Source organism: Lampris incognitus, chromosome 6, assembly GCF_029633865.1.
Source record: "Lampris incognitus isolate fLamInc1 chromosome 6, fLamInc1.hap2, whole genome shotgun sequence".
NCBI lineage: Eukaryota > Metazoa > Chordata > Actinopteri > Lampriformes > Lampridae > Lampris > Lampris incognitus.
In genome coordinates this window covers 36,830,155-36,858,063 of record NC_079216.1, presented here as the reverse complement: position 1 = coordinate 36,858,063, position 27,909 = coordinate 36,830,155, and positions in this window count along the sequence as shown.

Genomic DNA, 27,909 nt, shown 5'->3' with positions numbered 1-27,909 from the left:
TGCGCCTTTTATTTTGGTTTCTGATGCACAGTCTACTTGTTCTATTCCAAAGGTTGTGAAGGTGAATAAAAGTTTTTATGTTGGTGATGATGGTGATTGCGTATTAAAAGGTTTGAAACGCAAGTCTGATTGTCTGTCTGAATCTTTAGGTAAAGATGATGATAACAATGTAATAACATCCCTGCTGGAAATATTGGATAATAATGACATGAGCGCAAATGCGCCCCTGGGAGGGGACTATGATGCGACAATGTTTAGTCTCTCTGGTGGGTCAAATGGTAATTTGGAAAGGTTCAAAACGCCAATTCCCCCATCTGGGTCTCCTTTACAAGGACGAAGCCCCCCCATGGATGCAGGGCATGGCGGGCGGGGCTTCCCCAGATCCTTTACGCGCAACTTACACGCGCTACCTGAACAGCAAGGTACAGGAGGCAACGAGACCTCTCTCACGCATGTTACACAGGTGGAAGGAATTGGTCCTGTCGGCTTCTGTTTTGGATCAGATAGCCCACGGACACCAAATCCTTTTCGAGAACGGTATTGTACCCCCGTACTTGGGAATAGTGCATACGGAACCGGGGTCGGTGGCCGAAGCACAAATCCTAGACAACGAACTCACAGAGTTACTCTCGAAAGGGGCAGTCACGGTGGTTCCTCCCCTAGAAAGAGAAGACGGGTTTTACAGCCGTTACTTTCTGGTCCCGAAGAAGGATGGGGGCATGCGCCCAATCCTAGATTTGAAACCCTTCAACAAGTATGTAGAGAAGGTCAGTTTCAAAATGCTACGCACACCGGTTCTGCTGTCAAGGGTGACACAGTCCGATTGGCTAACTTCGGTCGACCTAAAAGATGCTTTCTATCATTGTCCGATTGCGGAAAGACACAGAAAGTATCTTCGGTTCTGTTACCGGGGTCAGTGTTACCAGTACACATGCCTCCCGTTAGGATATCGCCTCTCTCCTCTGACCTTCACAAGGTGTGTGAAAGCAGCGCTCGGAGTGTTGATGCGCAAAGGTATGCGCTTGGCATGGTTCCTAGACGACCTGTTGGTGTTGGCTCGGTCGCCGGAACAAGCAATACTCCATACTCAGGAGTTGATGGAATTCATGGAGTACATGGGTTTCACTATCAACATAAAGAAGAGCGTGCCATGGCCTTCGTGCCAGGCAACGTATCTGGGTCTGAGTTTGGATACGGTATCCATGCGCGCAACCCTTACGCAAGAGAGATGGCATTCCACCAGGACCACGTTAGCACATTTCGTCCCGGGGACATATGTCACTTATCGGATGATCAGGAGGCTGCTGGGCCTTCTGGCATCGGCTCACCAAGTTGTTCCTTTAGGTCTGTTGTTCATGAGGAGACTGCAATTGTGGTTCGCAGTTCACTTCTTGAAATACGGCAACGAACGCCGGTACAACAACCATCTTATCCTGGTCCCGCGCGTGGTAGCGCAGGACCTAGACCACTGGAACAGAGCCTGCGTGGACATGTCTGGGGTCCCTATGGGCCCCAGGGGACCCGAGGTAACGATTTATACGGATGCGTCCCTCTCGGGTTGGGGGGCCATCCTTGGCTACAAAACAGCGCGAGGAGTGTGGCCGTCTGGGGAGAAGGTCCACATCAACGCGCGCGAGACGGAGACGATTTGGCTGGCTACCCAGCATTTCGCTCAGGATCTCGTAGGCCGTCACATACTGATAATGACAGACAGCATGACGGCCAAGGCCTACATCAACCGCCAAGGCGGTATGAAGTCCAAGCGTTGCAGAGAGTTGGCCATGCAAATTTGGATTTGGGTCAACAGCAACGCGCTATCAATCAGGGCGCTTCATGTTCCTGGGAAGGACAACGAAAGAGCGGACATCCTCTCGAGAGGCGGCCCGCATGCGGACAATTGGAGCCTCAACCCAGCCATAGTGGCTATGATCTGGGAGAGGTTCGGGGTAGCTCAAGTGGATCTGTTCGCATCGAAACTCAATTACAAGTGCCCTCGTTGGTACTCGATGCTCCCGTCCGACCTAGCGCCGTTGGGGGTCAACGCGCTTGGACTAGATCCATGGCCCGAGGAGATGCTTTACGCATTCCCCCGCGCAGGTGCCTCCTAGACCTGGTGGTCAAGTTCGAGCGCACAGGGGGTCGGTTAGTTCTCGTGGCCCCGTACGAACCGAGCACCCCGTGGTTTCCGCGAATAGTGCCCTGGATAGTAGGCGAGCGGTTCGACGTCCCGCAGTGGGCGGACGCGCTACGCAAGCAGGAGGGCTGCTACTGGAGGGCCCCTGGATAGGAGGCTCCCGATTAGCGGCGTGGATGCTTACAAAGCCAGGCTCTTAGCTATGGGACTTAGTGCGCAAGTGATTCGTGTCATCTTAGCGGCGCGTAAAGACTCCACGTATTCCAGGTACCAGGGGTACTGGAATCGATTTGACCAATTTTGCGCTGAACGCGACATGGACCCCTTGTCAGTAGGGACTGGCCCTATACTGACTTTTGTGGTGGTCTGTAGGAGTGATAGACTATGGTCTTTCTCCTCGGTCAAAGTCTGTGTATCGGCTCTCACGTTCTTCCGGGGGAAGATCGAGGGTAGCACGGTTTTCACGCACCCGCTCATGACGCAGTACCTGTTGGGTGCTAAGAAGCTCTCAGCTAAGGAGCTTACGAGAGCTGAAACTTGGGATGCTTCCCTTGTTTTGCGCGCACTAGAGAAAGATCCCTTTGAACCCATGTCTACGGCAGACATGCGTTATGTCTCGGCTAAGCGAGGGGTTGTGAGCTCATTGCACTCACCATCAAGGGGATGGTGTTTTCTGGTGATCTGATGGTCACGCTCTTTACAGACCCCAGCTTCGTGCCCAAAACTGTGTCTGTCCTGACGCGTAGGGCCCCGGTGGTGATACACGCGTTTCATCCGTCACCGGTGACTAGGGATGAGAAACGCTTGCACCTCTCGTGTCCTGTACGGGCTCTACGCATTTACATGCGGCGCACAGCAGATATTCGTAGGTCTGACAGGCTGCTGTTGACCTACAGAGTGAGCAAACCAGGTTATGCCCTTTCCACCCAGAGGCTAGCACACTGGCTGGTGGATGGTATTACGGAGGCGTATACCAAAGCGGGTAAAACAGCTCCTAAGCTGAAGGCGCATTCTACCCGAGGGACTGCTACGTCGATAGCTGTGTTGTCAGGTATCGACTGGGAGGTCATCCGCCAGGCGGCGGTTTGGAGTGGTGAGACCACTTTCTTACGGCATTATTACCGGCACGTTAAGGTGCGGTCGGTTGCCGACGCTGTTCTGGAGCAGGCCTCTTAGGATGCTCTCATCAGAACGCGTACCCCTTCCCACCAGGGGTTTGAAGGGTTCATTGGACGGCTAGGGAACGGAGGCACGAATCCTGTCGTTGTTCAATGCAATAACCCTCTCAGCCATTTTGGAGTACGGGAAATGTAACTTTGGGTTCGCGAAGCGAACCCTAGTTATATGAACAACGACAAAATGGCTGAGAATAGAGCCGTTCTCCTCCTACCCGGGCCACAGGTGTGGTGCTCATTTAGTTGGAGATGGTTCGACTTACAAAGAGGAATAGCGCTTCCGGTGGGCGGGCCAATACGGGGTCGGTGGGAGGACATATGATCACAGGGGGTCATATTGTCCGGGATTGGCACGGGGAATGCACCTCCATCGTTTTTCTTTTTTCCAGCGAGCTATTGTGGATGATGTCACAATGCAATAACCCTCTCAGCCATTTTGGAGTTGTTCATATAACTAGGGTTTGCTTCGCGAACCCAAAGTTTCCCATAACAACCATCAAAAATGGAGAATGTAACTTAGCGGCGGAGAAGTTAATTGTGCTAATGTTAGTTTCTGAGCACAGTGAACTGTATGACATGACAGTTAAACTGTATCATAACATTCATAATAAAGAGGCCATTTGGAATCAAATTGGACGGATCCTAGGAGTTTCTGATAAGTGTTTAGCTACTGCTTGTCGTTAGCAAAACCAGAAGAAACATCGTTGGCAAAACTACCCTGTATGTAAATGTAGCCATAATGGTGCATACAGTTTATATTAATGGTTGATTCCATGGTTGTGTAAACTACTAATAAGACACGTTAGCCCCTAGCTAACGGGTCTGACCCTTTAGCCGAGCGGTTAGTGACGTCGCCTTGTGGTGCAGTACACTCCGTATCGAATCCCGCACCGGGCAAGAAAATAACCGGTTACATTGGTGGCAGCGGTGGAATACGGAAGTGTGCAGATCCTCAGAAGTCTCTTCGGAGTGTAACGGGGGCAGTCCTATGCTGTTCTTTGCTGGTCAGCCTGCTGCACGCCCGTCACTCTCATCATCAGCTCTGCGTTGTGTTCTATTTTCGGTGGGGTCCCAGGTGTTGTGGGGGGCCCTCAGTCTCTCATCATCATCATCATCATCATCATCATCATCATGATCAAGGAAGGAGGGGGGACACACAGGACTCTATTTGGCCCACCTTGCCATTTATTTTGGTTTCAAACCCTTCGACAAACGTCCAGTCCTCCAGCGGGAGCGGTGTTTCTTACGGACGTGGGGGTCGAAGTTCAACCACTGCCCGGACTTCACTCGTGTGCATTAGAAGGAGAAACCGTCCACGGGACTCCGATGTAAGAAAGGATAAACAAGTATTTTATCCAATTTCTTACGGACGTGGGGGTCGAAGTTCAACCACTGCCCGGACTTCACTCGTGTGCGTTAGAAGGAGAAACCGTCCACGGGACTCCGATGTAAGAAAGGATAAACAAGTATTTTATCCCACAGCTTGCAGTATCTTCTTACAGGGATACTCAAGGTTACGTTCTCCTCAACCAGCAAAACTGTCCTACCGTAAGAAACACGTGTGGCTCGGCTCGATCGCTGCTTGAGACTCCTCCCACAAAACAAAAATGGCCTCTCCCGCGTTCCCTCTTCCGTGTACCCACAAGACCTCTCTCTTAAAGCGACAGTACACGTATATGACGGTCGTTGTAAAACATACATAAAAGTAAATAATGACATAAAATAAAATGTAGTAAACACAAATAACAGCACACAGACAGGATTTGGTGATATTTCATACTCAAACAAAATAAAATAAAAACATTAATTTTAACCTGGTTACAGGAGCGCGGGAATAACAAAGCGCGAGGGCGCGCCTCCGGGGAGGGTGACGACTGTAAACTACTAATAAGACACGTTAGCCCCTAGCTAACGGGTCTGACCCTTTAGCCGAGCGGTTAGTGACGTCGCCTTGTGGTGGAGTACACCTCGCATCGAATCCCGAACCGGGCAAGAAAATAACCGGTTACAGTTGGTTTGTACGTTGTTTGTTTGTTGGGTGACACATGGTTTGATTTGTTTGTGATTGTTTCCATGTGTGCATTTGGGTCTGGTCTCGCATTGTTTGGGAGACGTGCTTTCGCCTACTTTTCCGGTCGCGCGTTTCCGCCTGCTTCCTAGCGGGATGATGCATGGACTTCCGGGTGGCCCGCGGTCTTTTCTCGTTGTTCGCGGGCATCATGGGTTAATGTTTGTCACGGAAGCTATAAGGACATCAAAGACAACCAGCAAGTTTCACGGACAATTCCCTCATTCTGGCATGCAGCCAACGAGGTACGTTATGTATGTTATATGTAGCCCATGTGCGGTCTGATTTTATGTTAATTGTGCTAATTGTATTGTTCCGTTTTGTGTTACAAGTTTTCACGGTGTTGATGGAGATTTGGAGACTTCATTAAACCTGTTCAAGAAAGCTACTTGTGTTCGCCGTGCCTTGGGGGATTTACAGTGAAAACTCGACCTGTTTCACCAACGCAAGTGGGACTGAAGATGGCGCCGATGTTTGTTTCGCCACCTGGTTTCACCAAGGCGCGTCGGACTGCATGACGGTGCAAATGACAGCTAAGCTCAGCTCGCATTTTACACACACATTAAAGGCAAGAAGATTGCATAAGGGCTATTTGCAAAACGAAGCCATAAACAGCTTGGACACTTAACAAGTTAGTGATCTAAGAAAAGGGCGTTTGTAAATGTGGTATAAGTTGTGTGCGTGAAATGTGCGTTGATTGAAAGTAATAACAACAAGCAACCGGTAGGGGTACATGTTTACCATGTTTTGAAGTCTTTCATTGACTACCTATATTTGGGTGTGATTTTCAAGATAAGAAGGTCTGACTGAATTCCTTTTGCATGTTTGAAATAAGTGTGCTTTGAAGTTTAAAGTATAAGTATAATTTCATTGAACAATATTGTTTGATGCATTTGAACTAAAAAAGGGGCTTACATAAGTGAGGGTTGTTTTAGAGAAACACTTCTAAAATTCATAAATATCACACAGCAAGCAGTAAGTTTAAAAAGGCTTACAGATTTATTATATTGACAGATTTATTATATTTACATATTTACATTAACCTTTACCTATTAACAAGTTTACAAGATGTCAGAGCAAGGAGAGCTTACTGATCAAGTTAAAGACAGTACTAGACGAAGTGAAAGAACCAGAACTCTGACAGAGAAGGGTAAAGGAATGCAAGACGAAAAAATAAAAGGTCTTCAACAAAGATTCAAATTAACATATGATAAATGGAGAATTCAGGTTAAATTTCCCAAGAAGATATTATCACAGACAGAGCCAGTATCTGATGATGTGCTCAGCGACGTCATCAGTGAAGTCCGTCGTCTCTCTGCAGACGTCCAGTGTGCTTATGATGAACTACGGCAAATCGTAACACCAGACCACGAAGCACATCGGAGAGTCGATCTGTGCATCCAAGTATCCCAGTTCATCGCAGACAGAGCCTCAAGACGATTGGGCGGACTTGCACCTGAAGAGGAAGAACCAGATTGGCCTGAAGCAGGTTCTCTGTTCAATTCTAGTGTTAGTAGTTTCACCTTTGGCTGGAAGAGGACCTCGCTACATACAAACGGGTCCACTGAAAAACGACAAGACGCTGCTGCTGATGTCGCTGCAAGCAAAGCTGTTCTGAAAGTGTCACAAGAACAAGAACAACAGGAAATACAGCGACTGGAAGAAGAAGCTAGAAATGACATAGCCAAGCAAGAGGCAGCTGCTATAAGGCGTCGTTTAGAACAAGAAGCCGCAAAGTTGAAATGGAGAATGGAACGAGAAGTAGAAGAGCTGAAACTAAGAATCCAGAGACGGAAGAGGAAGCTAAAATCAAGGCTCAACTGGAAGCGAAACATGCAGCTCGCCAAAGGACGCTGCCAGAGAAGCGAAGAAAGGTACAGCATTTGGAGATGATGAAAAGTCTAAATGCAGCACAAGCGAGAATAGAAGTGTATGATCAAGAGGAGGTCACAGAAGAAGAGAAGAAAGAGATCACACTGGATAGTGAGTTGAGAACAGTCCAGCAAGTGCCTGCTCCCACAAGTCCTCCATCCCCGTATGTGTTCTCTGCACCAAAGATTGTGATCACCTCCCCAAATGAAAGTACAGCAGAGTTCGTCAAGGTGCTAGCAGATGCAGTGAGTACCAACAGAATCCCAATCCTTGAGCCATCAGTATTCAGTTGGGATCCATTGATGTACAATGACTGGAGACTGTCATTTGAAATGCTGATCGACCAGAAGAATATCAAGGAAAATGAGAAGATCTACTACCTCCGTAGGTATGTGGATGGAGACGCAAAGAAAGCGATCGATGGCTATTTCCTACTCGGCACCGAGTCTGCCTATGTTGCTGCATGGGAGCTATTGGACGAAAGATATGGAAACCCATTCACAATCGCACAGTCGTACAGAGACAAGCTCCACACGTGGCCCAAGATGGGACCTAAGGATAGCCTCGAGCTCAGAAGGTTCACCGATTTTCTCCGCAGTTGTGAGGCCGCTATGACCCACATAAAGTCTCTGGAAATCTTGAATGACTGCAATGAAAACAGGAAGATTCTCTCCAGGCTACCGGACTGGTTGATTGCAAGGTGGAACCGGAAGTCTACTGAAATAGAAGAACGGAACAACCAGTTCCCCACCTTCAGCCAGTTCGTCGCATTTCTAACCAAAGAAGCAAAGATCGCCTGTAACCCCATCACCTCTCTGCAGTCACTCAAGCAAGGTGAAGCTGAGAACCCAAGAGGCAAAAAGAATAGAACCGTTGGAGCAAAGGTACTGACAAAAAGCTCAGATGAAAAAGAGGTCATGACATGTGTCTTCTGCAAGAAGAATGGACACACATTGCATAAATGCAGAAAGTTCATGAGGGAGGAAGTTCAAGAGAGAACAACCTTTGTTAAAGAAAACAAGCTGTGCTTTGGTTGTCTCAAGCCTGGCCACCACTCAAAGAAATGCAGCAGCAGAAGTTAGTGTGACGTGTGCCACAAGCGGCTCCCTACCTGCCTGCACGCAGATAGAGCCAAAGGCGACAAGAGGCCACCACAAGCCAAGGAAAAGCAAAGCCCAAGCAAAGAGGAACCCGAATCATCACCTCCTGAAGAAACGCCCACAGCTGCTACTTCACACAGAGCAATAGTTGGTGAGGCTGGCACACATACCTCTGCAATACTTCCTGTCTGGCTCTTATCTGCAACCTGCCCAGAACAAGAAGTCCTAGTGTATGCGCTGCTGGACTCTCAAAGTGACTCAACCTTTATTCTAAGCGAAGTAGCTGAAACGCTTAAGACCAACAAAGACCAAGTCAAGCTCAAGCTTACTACGATGACTGCAACCACAACAGTAAACTCTCAAAGAGTGAACAATCTACAAGTCCGTGGCTTCTACTCCAGAAAGAAGATCTCCCTACCACCAGCCTATACACGGGAGTTCATTCCAGCCAAAGAGCTCACATACCAACAAAAAAAAAGCGAAATCCTGGTCCCACCTGGAGCACCTTCAGAAAAAGATAGCACCTCTACAAGAATGTGAAGTAGGCCTGGTCATCGGGTACAACTGCTCACAAGCAAGCCCTTCTACCAAGAGAAGTCGTATCTGGCAAAGCAAACCAGCCCTACGCACAACGCATGGACTTAGGATGGAGCATTGTGGGGTGTGGATGTCCCTGTGTAGACTACGGAGATGCCATCGGAACGAGTCATCGCATAGTAGTGAGACAAGTGACACCAGATGTTGCTTCCGACGACAACCCCGTGGATCACGCCTCTCGAGGTTTGACTGCAGACCAACTTATGTCCTCAAACTGGTTCACCGGCCCAAAGTTTCTTTGGCAAAAGGGTCCACTCCACAGAGAATGCAAGGTGGGAGAAGTCAACGAAGATGATCCCGAGCTTCGAAAGGCTCTCGTGTGCAACACTGAGACAAAAGGAACAGAGATCTTTATTAGACCACCTGAAGAAGTTCTCGGACTGGACAAGAGCTGTAAAGGCAGTTGCAGCGAATGGCCAAAGAACACAAAGGTCTGAAGCAGCGCACCAATGAAAGTACAAGCATCGAGGAAAGGAAAGAAGCAGAGCTTGCCATCATTAAGTTGACTCAAGAAGAAGCATTCCCAGCTGAGATAAAAAGGCTCAAGCTAAAGAAGGAAGTTGCCAAGACCAAAGAAAGTAAGCTGCAGAAGTTAAGCCCCTTCCTGGATCCCATCTTCCTGGACGAAGATGGGATCCTCAGGGTGGGAGGACGTCTAGGTCAAGCTGCGCTATACCCGCACATAAAGCATCCGGCAATACTTCCACAGAAAAGCCACATATCAGCCTTACTCATCAAGCACCACCACGAAAAAATACAACACCAAGGACGCGGAATAACGACAAACGCACTCAGAGCAAATGGATGGTGGATCCTGGGATGCAGCAGTGCTGTTTCATCACACATCTACAAATGTGTGAAGTGCCAAATGTACAGACGACGCACCGAAGAACAAAGAATGGGCGACTTACCTCAAGATCGTATGGAAGCAACTCCACCTTTCACGTATACTGGAATGGATTGCTTCGGCCCAATCTGCGTTAAGGAAGGAAGAAAAGATCTCAAAAGATATGGACTCATACTTACCTGTCTATGTTCAAGATCCATTCACATAGAAGTGATCGACGATATGACAACCGACGCATTCATCAATGCACTCAGATCATTCATTGCCCTAAGAGGAAACGTTCGCCAACTGAGATGTGACCATGGAACCAATTTCGTTCGCGCAAGGAGAGAGTTCGCAGAACTCATGAAAGGAATGGATGAAGAGAGACTGAAGGCTCTAGGATGTGAGTTCCTCATGAATCCTCCAGCGGCAGGTCACATGGGCGGCATATGGGAGAGGCAGATAAGAACTATAAGGAGCATCCTGACTGCAATTCTGGACCAGTCTGCACAAAGGCTCGACAACACCTCTCTCCGGACTTACCTGTATGAAGTCATGTCCATCATCAACAGCTGGCCACTTACCGCTGAGCACCTGAACAACCCGTCCGGACCTGAACCATTAACCCCGAACCACATTCTGACTATGAAGTCAACAATCATTCTTCCCCCACCTGGACAATTCATCAAGCAAGATCTCTATCTACAAAAGAGGTGGCGCCGAGTCCAGTATTTGGCCAACGAGTTTTGGACCAGATGGAGGAAAGAATACCGTCTGAACCTGCAACCAAGACAGAAGTGGTGTAAAAACAGAAGGAACTCAAAAGTCAATGACATCGTCCTTCTCCAAGACGAACAGACACCACGCAACGAGTGGAGACTAGCAAGAGTCACTGAAGTCTACCCAGGGCAAGATGGTAGAGTCAGAAAGCTGAAGCTGCTAGTTAGCCACACCACATTCGATAGCAAAGGGAAAGCTATAACCAGCACAATGTATCTAGAAAGACCTATACACAAAGTCGTTACTTTGATAGAAGCAGATTAGAGTACAGAGTACTACAGCGAGTTTCTTACTTACCTGGTACCTATGCTATAGAAGTTTACCTGTTGAAAAAAAAAGGAAAAGGAAAACTTACTTGCAAACTTACCTTTCTAACTTTGAGAAATATCCTTTGATGATATGGTACCTGCAATAATATTGTTTTTGAGAAATCCCACATACTGTTAAGTTTGTGTAATTTGGTGGGAGTGTAAATGTAGCCATAATGGTGCATACAGTTTATATTAATGGTTGATTCCATGGTTGGTTTGTACGTTGTTTGTTCGTTGGTTGTTGGGTGATACATGGTTTGATTTGTTTGTGATTGTTTCCATGTGTGCATTTGGGTGTGGTCTCACGTAGTTTGGGAGACGTGCTTTCGCCTACTTTTCCGGTCGCGCGTTTCCGCCTGCTTCCTAGCGGGATGATGCATGGACTTTCAGGTGGCCCGCGGTCTTTTCTCGTTGTTCGCGGGCATCATGGGTTAATGTTTGTCACGGGAGCTACAAGGACATCAAAGACAACCAGCAAGTTTCACGGACAATTCCCTCATTCTGGCATGCAGCCAACGAGGTACGTTATGTATGTTATGTGTAGCCCACGTTATGTGCGGTCTGATTTTATGTTAATTGTGCTAATTGTATTGTTCCGTTTTGTGTTACAAGTTCTCACGGTGTTGATGGAGATTTGGAGACTTCATTAACAATGTAACTAGATAGCCAGCAATATCGCTGGCAGCTGGCTAGATCGCAGCTAGATCCCCCGTAAAATGCCATGCACCCACAAACATCGGGGAAAACGGACATTCACCCCTTCAGCTTCAAGAGACTTGTCGTAGTCGCCATTTTTGTATCGCGAAAATTTTGCAGTAGCTGTTGTTATGGCAATAACAGAATAGAGTGTAACCTGAGATCGCAAAATCACAATTTCCTGGAGGGAATGCCTTTAGTAGCCCAGTTGTTAGCAGGATACATGTGTAAATGGGTCTGGATTCAGTGCCTTGTGTTAGGAAGCTCTTGTGCGCTGTCTGTTTTCACAAAGATGGAAGTTCAAGAGATGATCCGTGTGTGTCTTGCCATTTTTTTTCTTTTTGATTAGGTTTTGATTTTCTGACAATAGTTCATGAAACTTTTGTAAGCCAACTGGTTGTGAAATAAATTTGATTTTGAAACAGTAGTCTTATGTTGTTATTTAGCCTTTCAGCAGATGCTATTGCATGATTAAATCAATGAATTTCAGTAAACCTAGGCATAACAGGGTGATAACCTACTGTTGTACTATATAAAAAGATTTGCCCCCTCGCCATTTTTAACTGCCCCCTCGTTAACTTCATCCTGGCGCCTGGCCTGCCGTGGGTTCTTCAATAACGACACCGTAGTCTAATCTGAAAGAGATCATTCTTCATCAGCGTAATTTCATGTTTACAGGAGACACTGTCAGAATACGCGTAGTTCACCTGAAGCCTCGTTTTCAACTTACACACAGACCACACCTGCTCCATCCGACAGCACACAAATGAGAACAAGCAAACGTCTATTTGTTCCTATCATGACACCTCTCTCTCTTAAAATAAAAGTATTCTACTTTTGTGAACCTCTCTTTTTTTAACTTCTTAAACGCAACCTTAGCTCTTAACTAATTTAGCGTTTCACCATTAACACAATTTACTCTTATCTTAGTCTGTTCAACTCCAGTGTGCAACTATAGTAAAACAAAGAGAAATTATGACATCATAATCTTACAACTAAGTATTGACCCATTGAAATCTGTTCAATGGGTCTCTCAGGTGGCTTCGCATGTCTCATGGTGTGTTCTTGAACTTCAGCTGGTGCCTCAGGTGATGGATTCTCGAGTGTGTGTTGAGGTTGTCTGGCAGCGTCAGTCCTCTGATCTGCTGTGAATGGTCCCATGAGAAGATCTTGACGATTCCGTCTCAGAACCGCACCGTCTTCTGTCTGAATGGTGTAGTCAGGGGTGGCTAACCATGTATCATGGAGAGCTATGTGTATGCAGGTTTTCATTCCAGCCAGACTCCACACCAGGTGATTTCACTGATTAGCAACCCTTCAACCAAAGAGGAAGAATGTATCAGTGAAATCACCTGGTGTGGAGTCGGGTTGGAATGAAAACCTGCATGCACATGGCTCTCCATGGCACATGGTTAGCCACCACTGGTATATGTCTTTGGTTGGATTTCACTGAGAACGGTTGCTTTCTGTGCCCATATGTTGGTTTTGTCTTTAAACCTCACCTGGTCACCAGTATGAAGTTCAGGTAGGTTTTGTGTTCCTCTGTCATAATAGAACTTCTGCTTTGCTTTTTGTTGTTCCTTGAACCTCTTCACCTTCTCTCCCTCCTTTGTTTTCAGCAGGTTCTCCTGGATGGGTAGGTTTGATCTCAGGTGATGTCCCATAAGGAGTTGTGCTGGTGACATACCACACTCAAGCGGTGTTGAGCAGTACATCAGCAGGCTCTGGTAGAAATCCGTTCCACTGTCCTGTGCCTTGTGCATCAGCCTCTTCACTGTTTGGACTGAATTTTCCACTAAACCATTAGACTGTGGGTAGTGAGGACTTGATGTTGTGTGCACAAAGTTCCATTCGTCTGCAGAGTGTTGGAAACTCACGTTGAAAAATTGTGGTCCACTGTCTGCGAAGACCTCACTTGGCAAACCATTTCTGGAGAATATGGCTTTCATTGATGTTATCACGGCCTCTGCAGTTGTAGTGTGCAGTCAACAGGCCGGATACAGGCAATAGTAGTCTGTAACCACAATGTAGTCTTTCCCTTCAGAAAAAAATAGGTCTGCGCCTACCTTCTGATATGGTCTATCTGGCACTGGGTGTGACTTTAGTGGCTCGGCCAGATTGCTTGTGTAGCGGGCATAATAAGCCACGCCTTGTAGGGTAGTAATAGTACTTATTTACCTTGAAAGATGAGGTTAGATCTGGGTCCCCATTCCCAATACAATTAGTCTCAGTACCTACGTGGGTAAGCATGTGGATGCCTGTCCTGCTGAACAGAGTGGTTAGTACGTTACACCCTATAAGATATCGTGGGGTGGGCTTCACGCTAAGGTATTTGACACAGCGGTCCCTAACGTGTAACGTGTATGCTGTGCTATGGGTCCAACTCGGCATAACCCTCCCTCCCCAGAACCAACAGGACAGTTGAGACGCCCCTACTATAAGTTAAGTACACAACTCCAAAATACTTATAAACCCTCAGGTAAGTATCCAAAGGAATTGAATCAAGTGCAACTGGACTTGGTTATATATCCGTGAAGACGTTTCGCCTCTCATCCAAGAGGCTTCATCAGTTTGTGCCTTTCTGACTAGACCAAGTTAGTCTGACTGGCTGGTGATGAAACTCATTTATTTAGCCTCTTTGGAGTCGTTATCAGAGCTATTGATGTCAATGGCTCTTTGTGTTCTGATGTTTAGCAACGACAGTCATTATCAGAGCTATTTATGTCAATGGCGCTTTTGTGTTCCGATGTTTAGCAACGACAATCGTTGGAGGTGTTAGTTTCGACTGTTGTTCTTGGAGGTTAAGCTTTTGAGTCTCCTGGGTAGAGATGAAAGGATGGCATTGTAAGTGGGAGATAGGTGATGTCGCAGACCTCCTCCTCTGTTGAGGGATGGTTTTTCCAGTCCAAAATGTGTGCGTTGCAAATGTGTATGGTTTGGACAGGGAATATAGATGGCGATGACCAGCCAGTCAGACTAGCTTGGTCTAGTCAGAAAGGAACGAACTGATGAAGCCTCTTGGATGAGAGGCGAAACGTCTTCATGGATATCTAACCAAGTCCAGTTGCACATGATTCAATTCCTTTGGATAACTATGACCTGGGTGAATGAGAACATTCACAGACCTCAGGTAAATATTGTTATAAGCCCTAAACTCCAAACACAGTAAAGATGAATCAATAGGCAACAAAATTTAGTATTAATTGAATGTAATACTATAGGATGACAACAGCAAAAAAATAAAATGCAAAAAAACAGAGTTTGACTTTCTTTGTGTGGTGGGGAACGCTTCATTGGTAGGTTGAGTGGTTGTGAATGCAGCTCCAAGCCTGACTCCTCCCTCAGCCAATCTCCTCATCAGGGCCAGGTTATCTAAGCCACCTGTGACCAACTGTGCAATCCTTTTTTTTTTGCCTTCTCTCTTCCTCGTTCTCGCATGTGTCTGGTAGTTGGTGCTGCGGTTCCTGAACTTCTAGCGTGGAACCTCTAGTATTTGCTGCCACTGTTGTGCTGGTTATCAGGAGTATTTCCTGGTGTCAAGGTTCCCTGCTAGAGGTGGTTCACCTGCTGCTGTTTTGCCTTAGTTTCTTTTGATTACTAACTGGGTTGACCCTTCTCTAGTTTGGGTTTTTGTTGTTGACCTATTTGACTTATTTTGTCAGTTATTCCCCTCAGCGGTCTGAGTGTCATCTTGTGGGAGGCTAGGCACTTGTGGTGAGGTCCCTGCATGTGTGTGTGTGCGTGAGTAGGAGCACCGGGACACATGTGGAGAGTTCACCAGTTTGCTGTGAGGTTTGCTGTGCTGCACAGAAGGTGAGTATTGGTAGCACCCCTGGGCACTCCTCAGTTAGTCTGCCTTCCACAGTTGGCGTCAGCCTAGCTTTCTAGTTTGGTTACCATTATTTGTGTAGGTTGGGCATTTTTTGGTATTTTAAAGTGTTTTTTTTTATTTTCTTAATTGTATTAAAAGATACTTTTTACAAATAATTTGTAATAAAGATTCAATAGCTTCATGTTGGTTTTAATCGTTTTTTTCTTGATTTCCTTAGCAGCTCCAGTTCCGGTCCTTGATTGTTTTGAGTAATTAAAGCATTTATATTTTGAACCACGTCTCTGTCCTTTTTCAGTAGCGAATCTGTTCGCCTGGCTAAGCTTCAAATCCTTAACTTTAGTTTTAAAGAGAAATAGTATTTCCTTGGGTGCAATTCCCCAGGTAGCGTTGTTGGCCCTTTTCTTCGTCTTAGCCCTCCGTCACATTTTGGCGTTGTCGGCAGGATACTGATAAGGCAGAGACGTGTATTATTTTTTTTTCTTCCAACCCAGTTAGTTTATTCAGTTACTTGTATTGAGTTTTGTGTGGGCAAAACAGCAGCGGGTCCTGGACGGATCCCTGAATTGCCGGCCAGTGCTCTGATCTCTTCTGCTCTGTGTCCCACCATGGAGGAGGAACTTGCCCAGCTAAAAGACTTGGTCACACAGCTGCAAGCTGAGAATCGAAGGATGCGGCGGGAACGGGAAGCCAACCAGCCTGGGTCCACCACCACATCAAGTGCTTCAGCCTCTGGGCAGTCTTCAGTCCAGGTCCCAGTAACAGAGAGACTGATTTATCTTCCCAGAGACAGGAAGTGTCCAACGTTAAGGGGTAGGACTGGCCTGAACATTGTTGAGTGGATTGAAGAGGTCCAGGCTTGTATACGGGCTCGACATTTATCCTCATCTGAGCAAGCATTTTTCATGTATGATCATTTAGAAGGAGAGGCAAGGGACGAGATTAAGTACCGGTCACAGGAGGAAAGGGAAGATCCAGCTAAAATTTTGGCTATATTACAAGAACTGTATGGGTGTAGTAAATCATGTGTGTCCTCGCAGGAAGACTTCTTTTCCAGAAAGCAGCAGGAGGGGGAAACGCTGCAAGAATTTTCTCATGTTTTAATGTGTCTAATGGATAAAGTGGTCAAAAAGGCTCCTAATAGTCTTGTAAACAAAGATGTGTTACTCAGAGACCAGTTTGTCGAGCATGTGTTTGACTGCTCCCTACGCAGGGAACTTAAACAATTTGTCCGGGGTCACCCTACCGCCACCTTGATAGATGTCCGCAGTGAGGCCATTAGGTGGGAGCAAGAAGGGATGCCAGGGGACGGGAGAGGTAGAGGTCATTCTGTCCCCTCTGTAATTGGTTTCCAGCACATAGTCCAGGGCGGCCATGCCGGCTTTAGCAAGACAAGTAATACTTTAGTTAGTTCTGAGCTAAATGAACTGAAGGAAATTCTCAGAAATCAGTAAGAGCAGTTGAACCAGCTTACCAGAAGTCTTTCAGCCCTTAATAATGCCCCCAAAACTCAGTTGAATCATCGCAAGAGAACTGCCATTTGTTGGAGGTGCCAACAGTGTGGTCACTTATCCAGGGAGTGTCGTAGCGAGTATGTAGCTGCGCAGCCCCAGCCAGCCTCTGTAGCAGCGAACTCCAGCTCTGATAGGGACTGTCCTTTAAACCAGGGAAACTTTCACCCCCTGAACTGTTGAGCCAAAGTTCAGGTGGGGGCGCCCCCGGCTCAGAGTCCGTAGCAGATGGTTCAGAAAATTTGGTGTCAGCTTGCCCAACTATGAACATACTAATGGGTGGGGTTTCCGTTCCATGTCTGGTTGACACGGGGTCAATGGTATCAACTGTGACTGAGAGTTTCTTTGTAAAGCATTTTGAACTTTGGGGCCCAGAAAAACTCCATTCTTGCAACTGATTAAAGCTGAATGCTGCTAATGGGCTAGCAATCCCATATGTAGGCTACTTTGAGTTGGATGTACAGCTATGTCGTAAAGTGATTGCCAACCGGGGAGTGTTGGTGGTTAAAGATCCCCCACACAGTGTACCCTCAGTACCGGGTGTGTTGGGGATGAACATTATTAAGGAATGTTTCAAGGAGTTGTTTGTACAGCATGGCCCTGCCCTCTTTAACTTACCCTCTGTGTTGCAGGCTCCCACCACAATTCAGCAGGCCCTCCAGCAATGTCATAAGGTCCAGGCGAATGTCCCCCCTGATCACTCAGGTTGTGTTAAAGTGAAAGGACGGAGGGTATGTAGAGTCTTAGGGGGTACTATGAAGATTGTGGCAGCTACCTGCTCCCAACATTACCCATCAGACGATGCTTTATTTGAGCCCCTTAGTCAAGGTTTGTCTGCAGGGTTGTTAGCATCCCTAGCACTGGTCAGCGTGACTGGGGGTACTGTTTACATCCCCATTGTCAATGTAGGGACCCAGGATGTTTTGCTGTACCCACGCACTGTGCTAGGTACACTGACTCATGCTCACCTGGTGAGCTTACCTACAGGTCTTGAGGAAGAGGTAGTAGCAGCCACAGTTTCCTCTCAGACTGTTTTCAGTTCAGTGCAGGAAAAGATTGCTGCAGTTGACTTAACGGCTCTCACAGAGCCGGAGCAGTGTCAGGTCAGGTCCTTGCTGCAAAAGTATAGTGGTGTCTTTTCTGCTCATGATGGAGACATAGGCTGCACTAATCTCATTTCTCATGATATTCCTCTAGTAGATGAGGTACCTGTACATCAGAGATATACACTACCGTTCAAAAGTTTGGGATCACCCAAACAATTTCGTGTTTTCCATGAAAAGTCACACTTATTCACCACCATAAGTTGTGAAATGAATAGAAAATAGAGTCAAGACATTGACAAGGTTAGAAATAATGATTTGTATTTGAAATAAGATTTTTTTTACATCAAACTTTGCTTTCGTCAAAGAATCCTCCATTTGCAGCAATTACAGCATTGCAGACCTTTGGCATTCTAGCTGTTAATTTGTTGAGGTAATCTGGAGAAATTGCACCCCACGCTTCCAGAAGCAGCTCCCACAAGTTGGATTGGTTGGATGGGCACTTCTTTGAGCAGATTGAGTTTCTGGAGCATCACATTTGTGGGGTCAATTAAACGCTCAAAATGGCCAGAAAAAGAGAACTTTCATCTGAAACTCGACAGTCTATTCTTGTTCTTAGAAATGAAGGCTATTCCATGCGAGAAATTGCTAAGAAATTGAAGATTTCCTATACCGGTGTGTACTACTCCCTTCAGAGGACAGCACAAACAGGCTCTAACAGGTACTATTTAATGAAGATGCCAGTTGGGGACCTGTGAGGCGTCTGTTTCTCAAACTAGAGACTCTAATGTACTTATCTTCTTGCTCAGTTGTGCAACGCGGCCTCCCACTTCTTTTTCTACTCTGGTTAGAGCCTGTTTGTGCTGTCCTCTGAAGGGAGTAGTACACACCGGTGTAGGAAATCTTCAATTTCTTAGCAATTTCTCGCATGGAATAGCCTTCATTTCTAAGAACAAGAATAGACTGTCGAGTTTCAGATGAAAGTTCTCTTTTTCTGGCCATTTTGAGCGTTTAATTGACCCCACAAATGTGATGCTCCAGAAACTCAATCTGCTCAAAGAAGTGCCCATCCAACCAATCCAACTTGTGGGAGCTGCTTCTGGAAGCGTGGGGTGCAATTTCTCCAGATTACCTCAACAAATTAACAGCTAGAATGCCAAAGGTCTGCAATGCTGTAATTGCTGCAAATGGAGGATTCTTTGACGAAAGCAAAGTTTGATGTAAAAAAAATCTTATTTCAAATACAAATCATTTCTAACCTTGTCAATGTCTTGACTCTATTTTCTATTCATTTCACAACATATGGTGGTGAATAAGTGTGACTTTTCATGGAAAACACAAAATTGTTTGGGTGATCCCAAACTTTTGAACGGTAGTGTAGGTGGATCCCTCCTTCAGAGTATGAGGCAGCCAAGGCCCACATCCATCAGCTGCTTAAGGCACAGATTATCAGAGAAAGTAGTAGCCCCTTTGCCTCTCCCATTGTGCTGGTAAAGAAAAAAGACGGTAGCCTTTGTTTGTGTTTTGACTACCGGCTCTTGAACAGCAAGACCCGCAAGGATGCCTGTCCCTTGTCCCGTATTGAAGAGTCCCTCGATGCCCTATCAGGGGCCCGCTGGTTCTCCACCCTGGACCTTGCTGCAGGCTATAACCAGGTACCAGTTACAGAAAAAGACAAGATAAGGACTGCATTTTGCACCCCCTTTGGGCTGTTTGAGTGGAATCGTATGCCCTTTGGGTTGTGCAACACCCCAAGTACTTTCCAGAGACTAATGGAGAGGATCTTTGGAGACCAGCACTGTCAGCCATGGTTACTGTACTTGGATGATGTGGTTGTCTTCTCTTCCACTGTAGCAGAACACGTGGAGCGTTTGGATGCTGTGCTGGGCCGCTTTCAGCGAGACGGTCTCAAAGCTAAGCTGGAGAAATGCTCCTTCTTCAAGCCAGAGGTAAGCTATTTGGGCCATGTTATATCAAGGGATGGTGTCTCCACAGATCCCAGCAAGATTGAAGTGGTTTCAAAGTGGCCACGACCTAACCATGTGTCTGAGTTGCGCTCCTTTCTAGGATTTGCAAGCTACTACCGACGTTTCATTGAAGGGTTTGCAAAGTTAGCCACCCCTCTGCTTGGCCTATTAGCTGAACTGACTGGCACAAAGTCCCGGAAACCAGCGGAGAAGAGCCTACCTGCTGCATGGACGGAGGAGTGTGAGCTTAGCTTTGAGGGCCTTAAAAGTAGGTTGGTGGCTGCTCCCGTCTTGGCCTATGCCAACTTCAACTTACCCTTCATTCTAGAGGTTGATGCCAGCTACAATGTACTAGGTGCGGTGCTCTCCCAAGAACAGGACGGTAAGGTTAGACCTGTAGCTTATAATAGCCGTGGCCTTTAGGCCTACAGAGCGTAACATGAACAACTATAGCTCTATGAAATTGGAGTTTCTGGCCCTTAAATGGGCCATGGCTGAAAAATTCAGAGACTACTTACTGGGACAGAAATGTGTGGTGTACACCGATAACAACCCTCTCAGTCATTTAGACACAGCTAAGCTAGGGGCTACAGAACAACGCTGGCATGCACAACTTGCGGCATTTGATTTTACCATCAAGTACAGGCCTGCCCGAAGTAATCCAAATGCAGATGCCCTTTCTCGGCAGCACCCCGCTGGTACAAATATAAGAGACTATGTAGCCTCTGGCATCCACATCCCAGAATCACTGCCGCAGGCTTTTGGGACCAAGCAGGCTATTCTGGCTACTCAAGCCACCATCTCAGCTCTCCCTTGTCACACCAAATCTGACTTGCATGTTTTACAGGATGCTGACCCAACCATCAAGGAATTCAGGAGATTCTGGACCAGGAGGAAGGGTCCTGATGCAGATGAGCGTCGCCAGGTCTCCAAGGAAACTCTTATGCTGGTCAGGCAGTGGGACCGGATAGTGGAACAACACGGGGTGCTATATCGTCGAGTTTGCCGCCCGGAGGAAGGAGAAGTTCTTCAGCTGGTGCTACCCCTGTCACTTAAGAGCCAGGTCCTGCATCAGCTGTATAATGAACATGGACATCAAGGGGTTGAACGAACAACTGATCTGGTCTATCGGCGGTGCTATTGGCCTGGAATGCACCATGACCTCAAGCAGTGGTGCCTGGAGTGTGAACGTTGTCAGGTAGCTAAAGACACTCAACCTGCTGCCTGTGCTTACATGGGCCATTTGCTTGTCTCCCGCCCAAATCAAATACTAGCTGTTGATTTTACTGTGCTAGAACCATCAAAAAATGGAATGGAGAATGTCCTTGTCATGACGGATGTTTTTTCAAAGTATATTCAGGCAGTCCCACCTCATGACCAATGGGCTTCTACGGTGGCCAAGGTGCTGGTCAATGAGTGGTTCTGCAAGTTTGGAGTGCCAGGCCATCTCCACCCTGACCAAGGCAGGAATTTTGAGAGCCATCTCGAAAAGTCACACCACTCCCTACCATCCAGCTGGTAACGGCCAATGTGAGCGGTTCAACCGCACCCTACACAACCTCCTTCGCACCCTGCCTGTCACCAAAAGGAAAGATTGGTCGTGTTACCTGCCCCGAGTGACTTTCTCATACAATACCACAGTGCATCAGTCCACCGATGAGTCACCATTCTTTTTGATGTTTGGGCAAGAGCCACAGTTGCCTGTTGATTTCTTTTTGGGCAGAGTACAGGAACCTGTGGCCGGCAGCACCCATGACTGGATCGTGGAACATCAGACCAGGCTACGCCATGCATTTGAGGGTGCCACCAAACACTTGGAGGCCGAAGCTGATTGATGTAAGACGCACTATGACCAACGTGTGCGACATGTCCCCCTGCAGGAAGGTCAGTTGGTATACCTTAGGAATATTGGTGTTAAGGGCCGTCACAAGATCCAGGACATCTGGAGCTCTATAGTGTAGAAGGTGGTGAAGGCCCCAGCAGTGGGAGGATCAGTGTACACTATTGCCCCTGTGGATAACCTTCAGCAGCTAAAGCATGTCCATCGTTCATTATTAAAAAGTAAACTGGATCAAGTGACTGCCTGCCCCTCTAGTGAGTCACCACAAGAGATGGAACCCCCTTCGGTGGAGGACTCTTCACAAGATGGTGAATGGCTTGTGGTGGTCCAGGAACCAACTCCTGTGCCAGTGAACAGGCAACAACGTTTGTCAGCTCATGCCACCCCTGTTAACCCAGCCCATACTGATACTACTGATTCTCCAGGCACCAGTGAAGCGGCCCGGAGAAGAACCACCCGTAGTAATGCTGGGAGGCACCCAAATCTCCATCATCTACCCCAGGGAGTAGAGCAATAGGGGCTACAAACTCTCAGGTATCTGTGCCTATATAATCTGCTATTTTTAGACCCTGGCAGTAAGTGCCAATCGTCGGGACGACAATTTAAGAAACGGGGGGGGGGGGGTAGATTGTGGTGGGGAACGCTTCATTGGTAGGTTGAGTGGTTGTGAACGCAGCTCCAGGCCTGACTCCTCTCTCAGCCAATCTCCTCATCAGGGCCAGGTTATCTAAGCCACCTGTGCAGTCCTTTTTTTTTTTTGCCTTCTCTCTTCCTCGTTCTCGCATGTGTCTGGTAGTTGGTGCTGCGGTTCCTGAACTTCTAGCGTGGAACCTCTAGTATTTGCTGCCACTGTTGTGCTGGTTATCAGGAGTATTTCCTGGTGTCAAGGTTCCCTGCTAGAGGTGGTTCACCTGCTGCTGTTTTGCCTTAGTTTCTTTTGATTACTAACTGGGTTGACCCTTCTCTAGTTTGGGTTTTTGTTGTTGACCTATTTGACTTATTTTGTTAGTTATTCCCCTCAGCGGTCTGAGTGTCATCTTGTGGGAGGCTAGGCACTTGTGGTGAGGTCCCTGCATGTGTGTGTGTGTGTGTGTATACGTGAGTAGGAGCACCGGGACACGTGTGGAGAGTTCACCAGTTTGCTGTGCTGCACAGAAGGTGAGTATTGGTAGCACCCCTGGGCACTCCTCAGTTAGTCTGCCTTCCACAGTTGGCCTCAGCCTAGCTTTCTAGTTTGGTTACCATTATTTGTGTAGGTTTGGCATTTTTGGTATTTTAAAGTGTTTTTTTATTTTCTTGTATTAAAAGATACTTTTTACAAATAATTTGTAATAAAGATTCAATTCTTAGGGTTTGTGGAAGACCCCAAGTGCACGACACCAGACAGAGATGGGGTTAGCCAAAAGCTGGTGTACTTTATTCCTTACGCGTACAAATAGTCAAACACAGGAAGGCAATGAGCGACAAGAAAAACGTAAAGTCCAAGGGGGAAAACTCGCAGGTAATCCAAAAAGGGAACACGGCAGGATACTTCCACGGGAAAACATAAACCGAGGGCTGGGGTGAGTTCGGAGAGAAAAGGGCCGTGAGGGAAGAGTTGCCGCTACTGCGAGGAGGTTACAATACGAACTGACAACGGGCGCGTGAGAGGCCACCAAACTTAAGCCCAGCCCTGACGGCTAAGCCCGGCCCTGACGAGCTGATTGGCTGCCGGCGCGGGGTGGGCGAGCCGTAACATCAATAGCTTCATGTTGATTTTAATCGTTTTTTTCTTGATTTCCTTAGCAACTCCAGTTCCGGTCCTTTCTTGTTTTGAGTAATTAAACAAAGTATTTATATTTTTGAACCACGTCTCTGTCCTTTTTCAGTAGCGAATCTGTTCGCCTGGCTAAGCTTCAAATCCTTAACTATAGTTTTAAAGAGAAATAGTATTTCCTGGGGTGCAATTCCCCAGGTGGCGTTGTTGGCCCTTTTCTTCGTCTTAGCCCTCCGTCACATTTGTATACACAGTCTCTCTTGGTATAGACAATATCTGTTAGGGTTTGTGGAAGACCCCAAGCGCACGACACCAGGCAGAGATGGAGTTAGCCGAAACTGGCGTACTTTATTACTAGCTCATACAACGGTCAACACAGAAGGGCAATGAGCAACTTAGAAAACAGGAAGTCCAAAAAACCGAAGTTGTCCTTTAACTTGAAAACGAACCGAAACGCCCCTCTACGGTCCAACGAGAAAACATGAACGGTAACGAAAAGAGTCCAGTAATCCACTTTGCAGGTAATGCACAACAAACAAAGTCCAAGAAAAAACTCACTGGTAATCCAAACCGGGAACGCGGCAGGATACTTCCACAGGGAAACTTCACAGAGAAAACCGTAAACCAAGGGCTGAGATAAACTCGGAGAGAAATGCACCGGGAGGGAAGAGTGACCACTCCTGCGAGGAGGTTACGGCACGAACTGACAACGGGCGCTGGGAGACCAGTAAACTAAAGCCCAGCCCTGACGAGCTGATTGGCTGCCGGCGCGGGGTGGGCGAGCCACGGCGCGGGGTGGGCGAGCCGTAACAATATCAACACAACCTCAAATGAGAAACTCACTCTCGATGTTGAGTATCAAAACCAATGAAGTTCAAACATAAAAAGCTCAGTTCGTTTTTTTTTTTTAACACAGTCCAGTAATGAGTAATAACGAAACTGACACAAATACCAGTCTGACGAATCCTGGGCACACGAGATGAGCCGCTGGAGAGACGATTGTATGGCAGGGCAAACCACGTGACGTGCTTGTAGTCTACGTGACTCACTGTAGAAGTTAGATGGGGCCAACAGCAATGCAATGTGTTCAATGTTCACACTGCTCTTGAAATGACTTTCACTCAGGCAAGCAATCTTCCGTCACAAAACTAAAAAACACGACTGTCCTCCGAGTCCTCTTCTCAGCATCCAACAGTTCATCCGAACGCGCGCAGTCCCAGTATTGAGAACTAACGAGCCACTCCGACCAGTGAGCTAGCTAGCTTCACTGACAAATAGACTAGTGTTAGTACAATAGGCTAATCCAGTACGGTACTAAGCTAGCACTGGAGAGAGTCCGATCACTAAACACTGTCTACTAACGTCTGTCGAGAATCTTCGTGCCTCATGCACACTACAACAATGGCAAATGTTCCTCTGAAACTCACGGCACCGACAAAGCACCGACTTCCACGTCCTCAGTCCATGACCATTTCAAACACTCCACTGCTAGTCGGGGGAATTCATGCTAGCTGGTGGTCATTCGCAGCCTCCAAGCAGGACACCTTCTCCGACGCACACCAGGAAACACGAATTCGTCCCGAAGGATTCTTGTAGACGGTAACACGTTCACTCCACGTACAGTACGTGTCTGTCTCTCTCTCTCTAGATTTCGTATTTTTTTCTATTTGTTCAGCGACGCACACAGCCGCAAACCTCTCGCATACCGCGCCTCACTTCTTTTCCTTTTTTTCCCCCCTCGGTGTGTTAGAGAGCCTCACTCTGATTGGCTACAATGGAGGGGGCTGGCCTGATACTAACCCAATCATATACGACTATACTCAGAGTAGTTGCATACACTACATTCCCCCCTGCTAAACCCTGCCATATTAGCGTCATCTCCAGGCGGCTCCATCTCTAAAGCACAACAAAAAAAACATTAACAATGTTAAGTCAATGCATATTCACATCTGTTACAGGAACCAAATAACACACCCAGAGCAAAGATCTTAAACATTGACCCCTTACAGTATCTTATCTGAAAACATAGTCCTCCCTATATCTGGTGGGAAGTGTACCTCTATTCTGTCTCTCTGAGCGCCTGGGTTCAGGGGCACTTTCACTGTTAACGTCTGACTCATCATTCTCATCTGACCCTTCTTCTGCTATTGCCCCATCACCACTACCTCTTTTTGAGCTAGTATATCCTCTGATACTACTTCGTCTACTACTCCATACCCCACAACTGTGTTTGTGTCAGGTGTATTTGTGGTAGCTGGTGTGGAGTACAAAATGTACTCCATATGCACTCCGTATGAACTCTGTAGTTTTCTACTTCTCTGTGTGTATGAAACTTCCCACACAAAGATAACAACAAATGGTCACTAACACATGAGGGCCTCTCCGGCCTTGGGCAGTAAATATAACAACAAATGGTCACTAAAACATGAGGGCCACTCCGGCCTGGGGCAGTAAAAGAATAAACCTACAGACACTCACCAGTCACAGAACATGATTGATGTTTTCCTGCAACACCTTGGTTAATGCAAGAAACATAGGGTATGACGCGACGGACTGTGCTATAAAAAACCCTATCTCCAGTATAGCGGCAGAGCATATCCTCACAGACTAACATCTCTGTGGTCATATGTCTCTCCATCTGCAGATGCATTAAAGATTCTCTGTTTGCGCCAATATTTGTCCGATGATTATTCTTCCCAGGGGTTGCTGGGGCAAGAGCCCATTGAAAGGTTAAAGGAAAATCCACGACAATTTTGGTATCAGAAGTGGGATCTCACGTCGCCCGCCAAACGGACAACCGGCTGACTGATCATCTCGGGACAAGGACATAGTCACTGATCTCCCAATAACCTCACCAGGTTTGAGAAGAAGAAAGGGAGAGGCGGGTGGTCCCTTTGGTCGGTGTCGCTGAGATTCCTCAGCAAAACCCTGGGAGATTAATCGCACGGGTAAGAAGAATTCTTTAAAGGATAAAATGATCATTTAAAAACGCGTATGAGGTCGTGCACTGACAACTATAAGCGGCTGTTTACCCTCGGTTTCGCACTAATTAAAGTGGTTACCTGGTAGGATTAAGTGAACCAGCGCAACTATAAGCGGCTGTTTACCCTCGGTTTCCCACTTCTAAAGTGATAACCTGGTAGGATTAAGTGAACCAGCGCAACGATAAGTGGCTGTTTACCCTCGGTTTCCCACTTCTAAAGTGATAACCTGGTAGGATTAAGTGAACCAGCGCAACGATAAGCGGTTGTTCACCCTCGGTCTCGCACTAATTGAAGTGGTTACCTGGTAGGATCAAGTGAACCTCGCGCAAAAATCCTCGGTCTCGCACTAATAAGAGTGGTTACCTGGTAGGATTAAGTGAAACAAGAAAAAAAAGGAAACAAGGGCAGTAAACTGCCCCCCGATAGATATGGAGGGTCCGATCTATCAGATGAAGATAAGGAAATATGGTGAAGATTCGGTAAAATATGTTTTAGACTGGATACAGGATCATGGGTTTCCTGTTGAAGGAACTTTGAGTTAGAATAAACTAATGGAAGTCCGACAGTCCATGGAAAAGGGAAAAGCGAAGGTCTTAGAAAGGAAAAAGATTCCTACGAAATGGTTAGAGTATATGGCAGAGCAAGAAAGAGTGTGAAAGTAGGGAAAGAAAAAAACTACAGAGGACTATGACACGAAACCATTGGTACCAAACCGCACCTTGACTGACCCTGACTGACTTTTGTGTTTGACATGACTTGTCTGTGTATGTGTTAATAGTTTGTTCCGTGTTTGTCCGTCTGGCCATTTTGAGTTGTTTAAAAGTTGCAAGTCCTTGAGAGTGGTTTAAAAGGGGATATAAAAGCTGGGGGAGGTTTTGTTTTGGCTTTTCCAAACCTTTTGTTTTCCTGACAATTGGGGTGTGAGAGGGGATTTTTCAGAGACCACCTCGTTTAGCATTCTTATCAGACCCAACCCTGTTTTTGTTCCTGTTTGACAAACAACTGGCTTTAGAAAGTCACCAACCTGAAGCATTGATTATTCAAATCCTTTCAAGAAATCTATTTCTTTTCTTTTTGAGGTACCTCATATAAAATGTGATATATCCATTTGTTTTTTTTTTGTTTGTTGTTGCATTGAAAAAGTTTTTGTTGTGTATTTTTCACTTTAAATTGATCCTGTCCTCACTTCTTTTAGGATTCCCCAAAACCGAAGGATTTCCTGTCCCTATTTCATTTTCTGAACTGTTACCGCAGAATTCTGTTATGTCCAACGCCACAGTTGCAATATTTTTAATTTTATAATTTTATTTATTCTGTTTTTCTTTCTGTTACTGAGATTTTTTTTTAAGAATAACTGGTGGGAACCAACTGCCTACCCACTTCACACCTTGGGGGAATAGGGGGTTGCCTTGTGAGT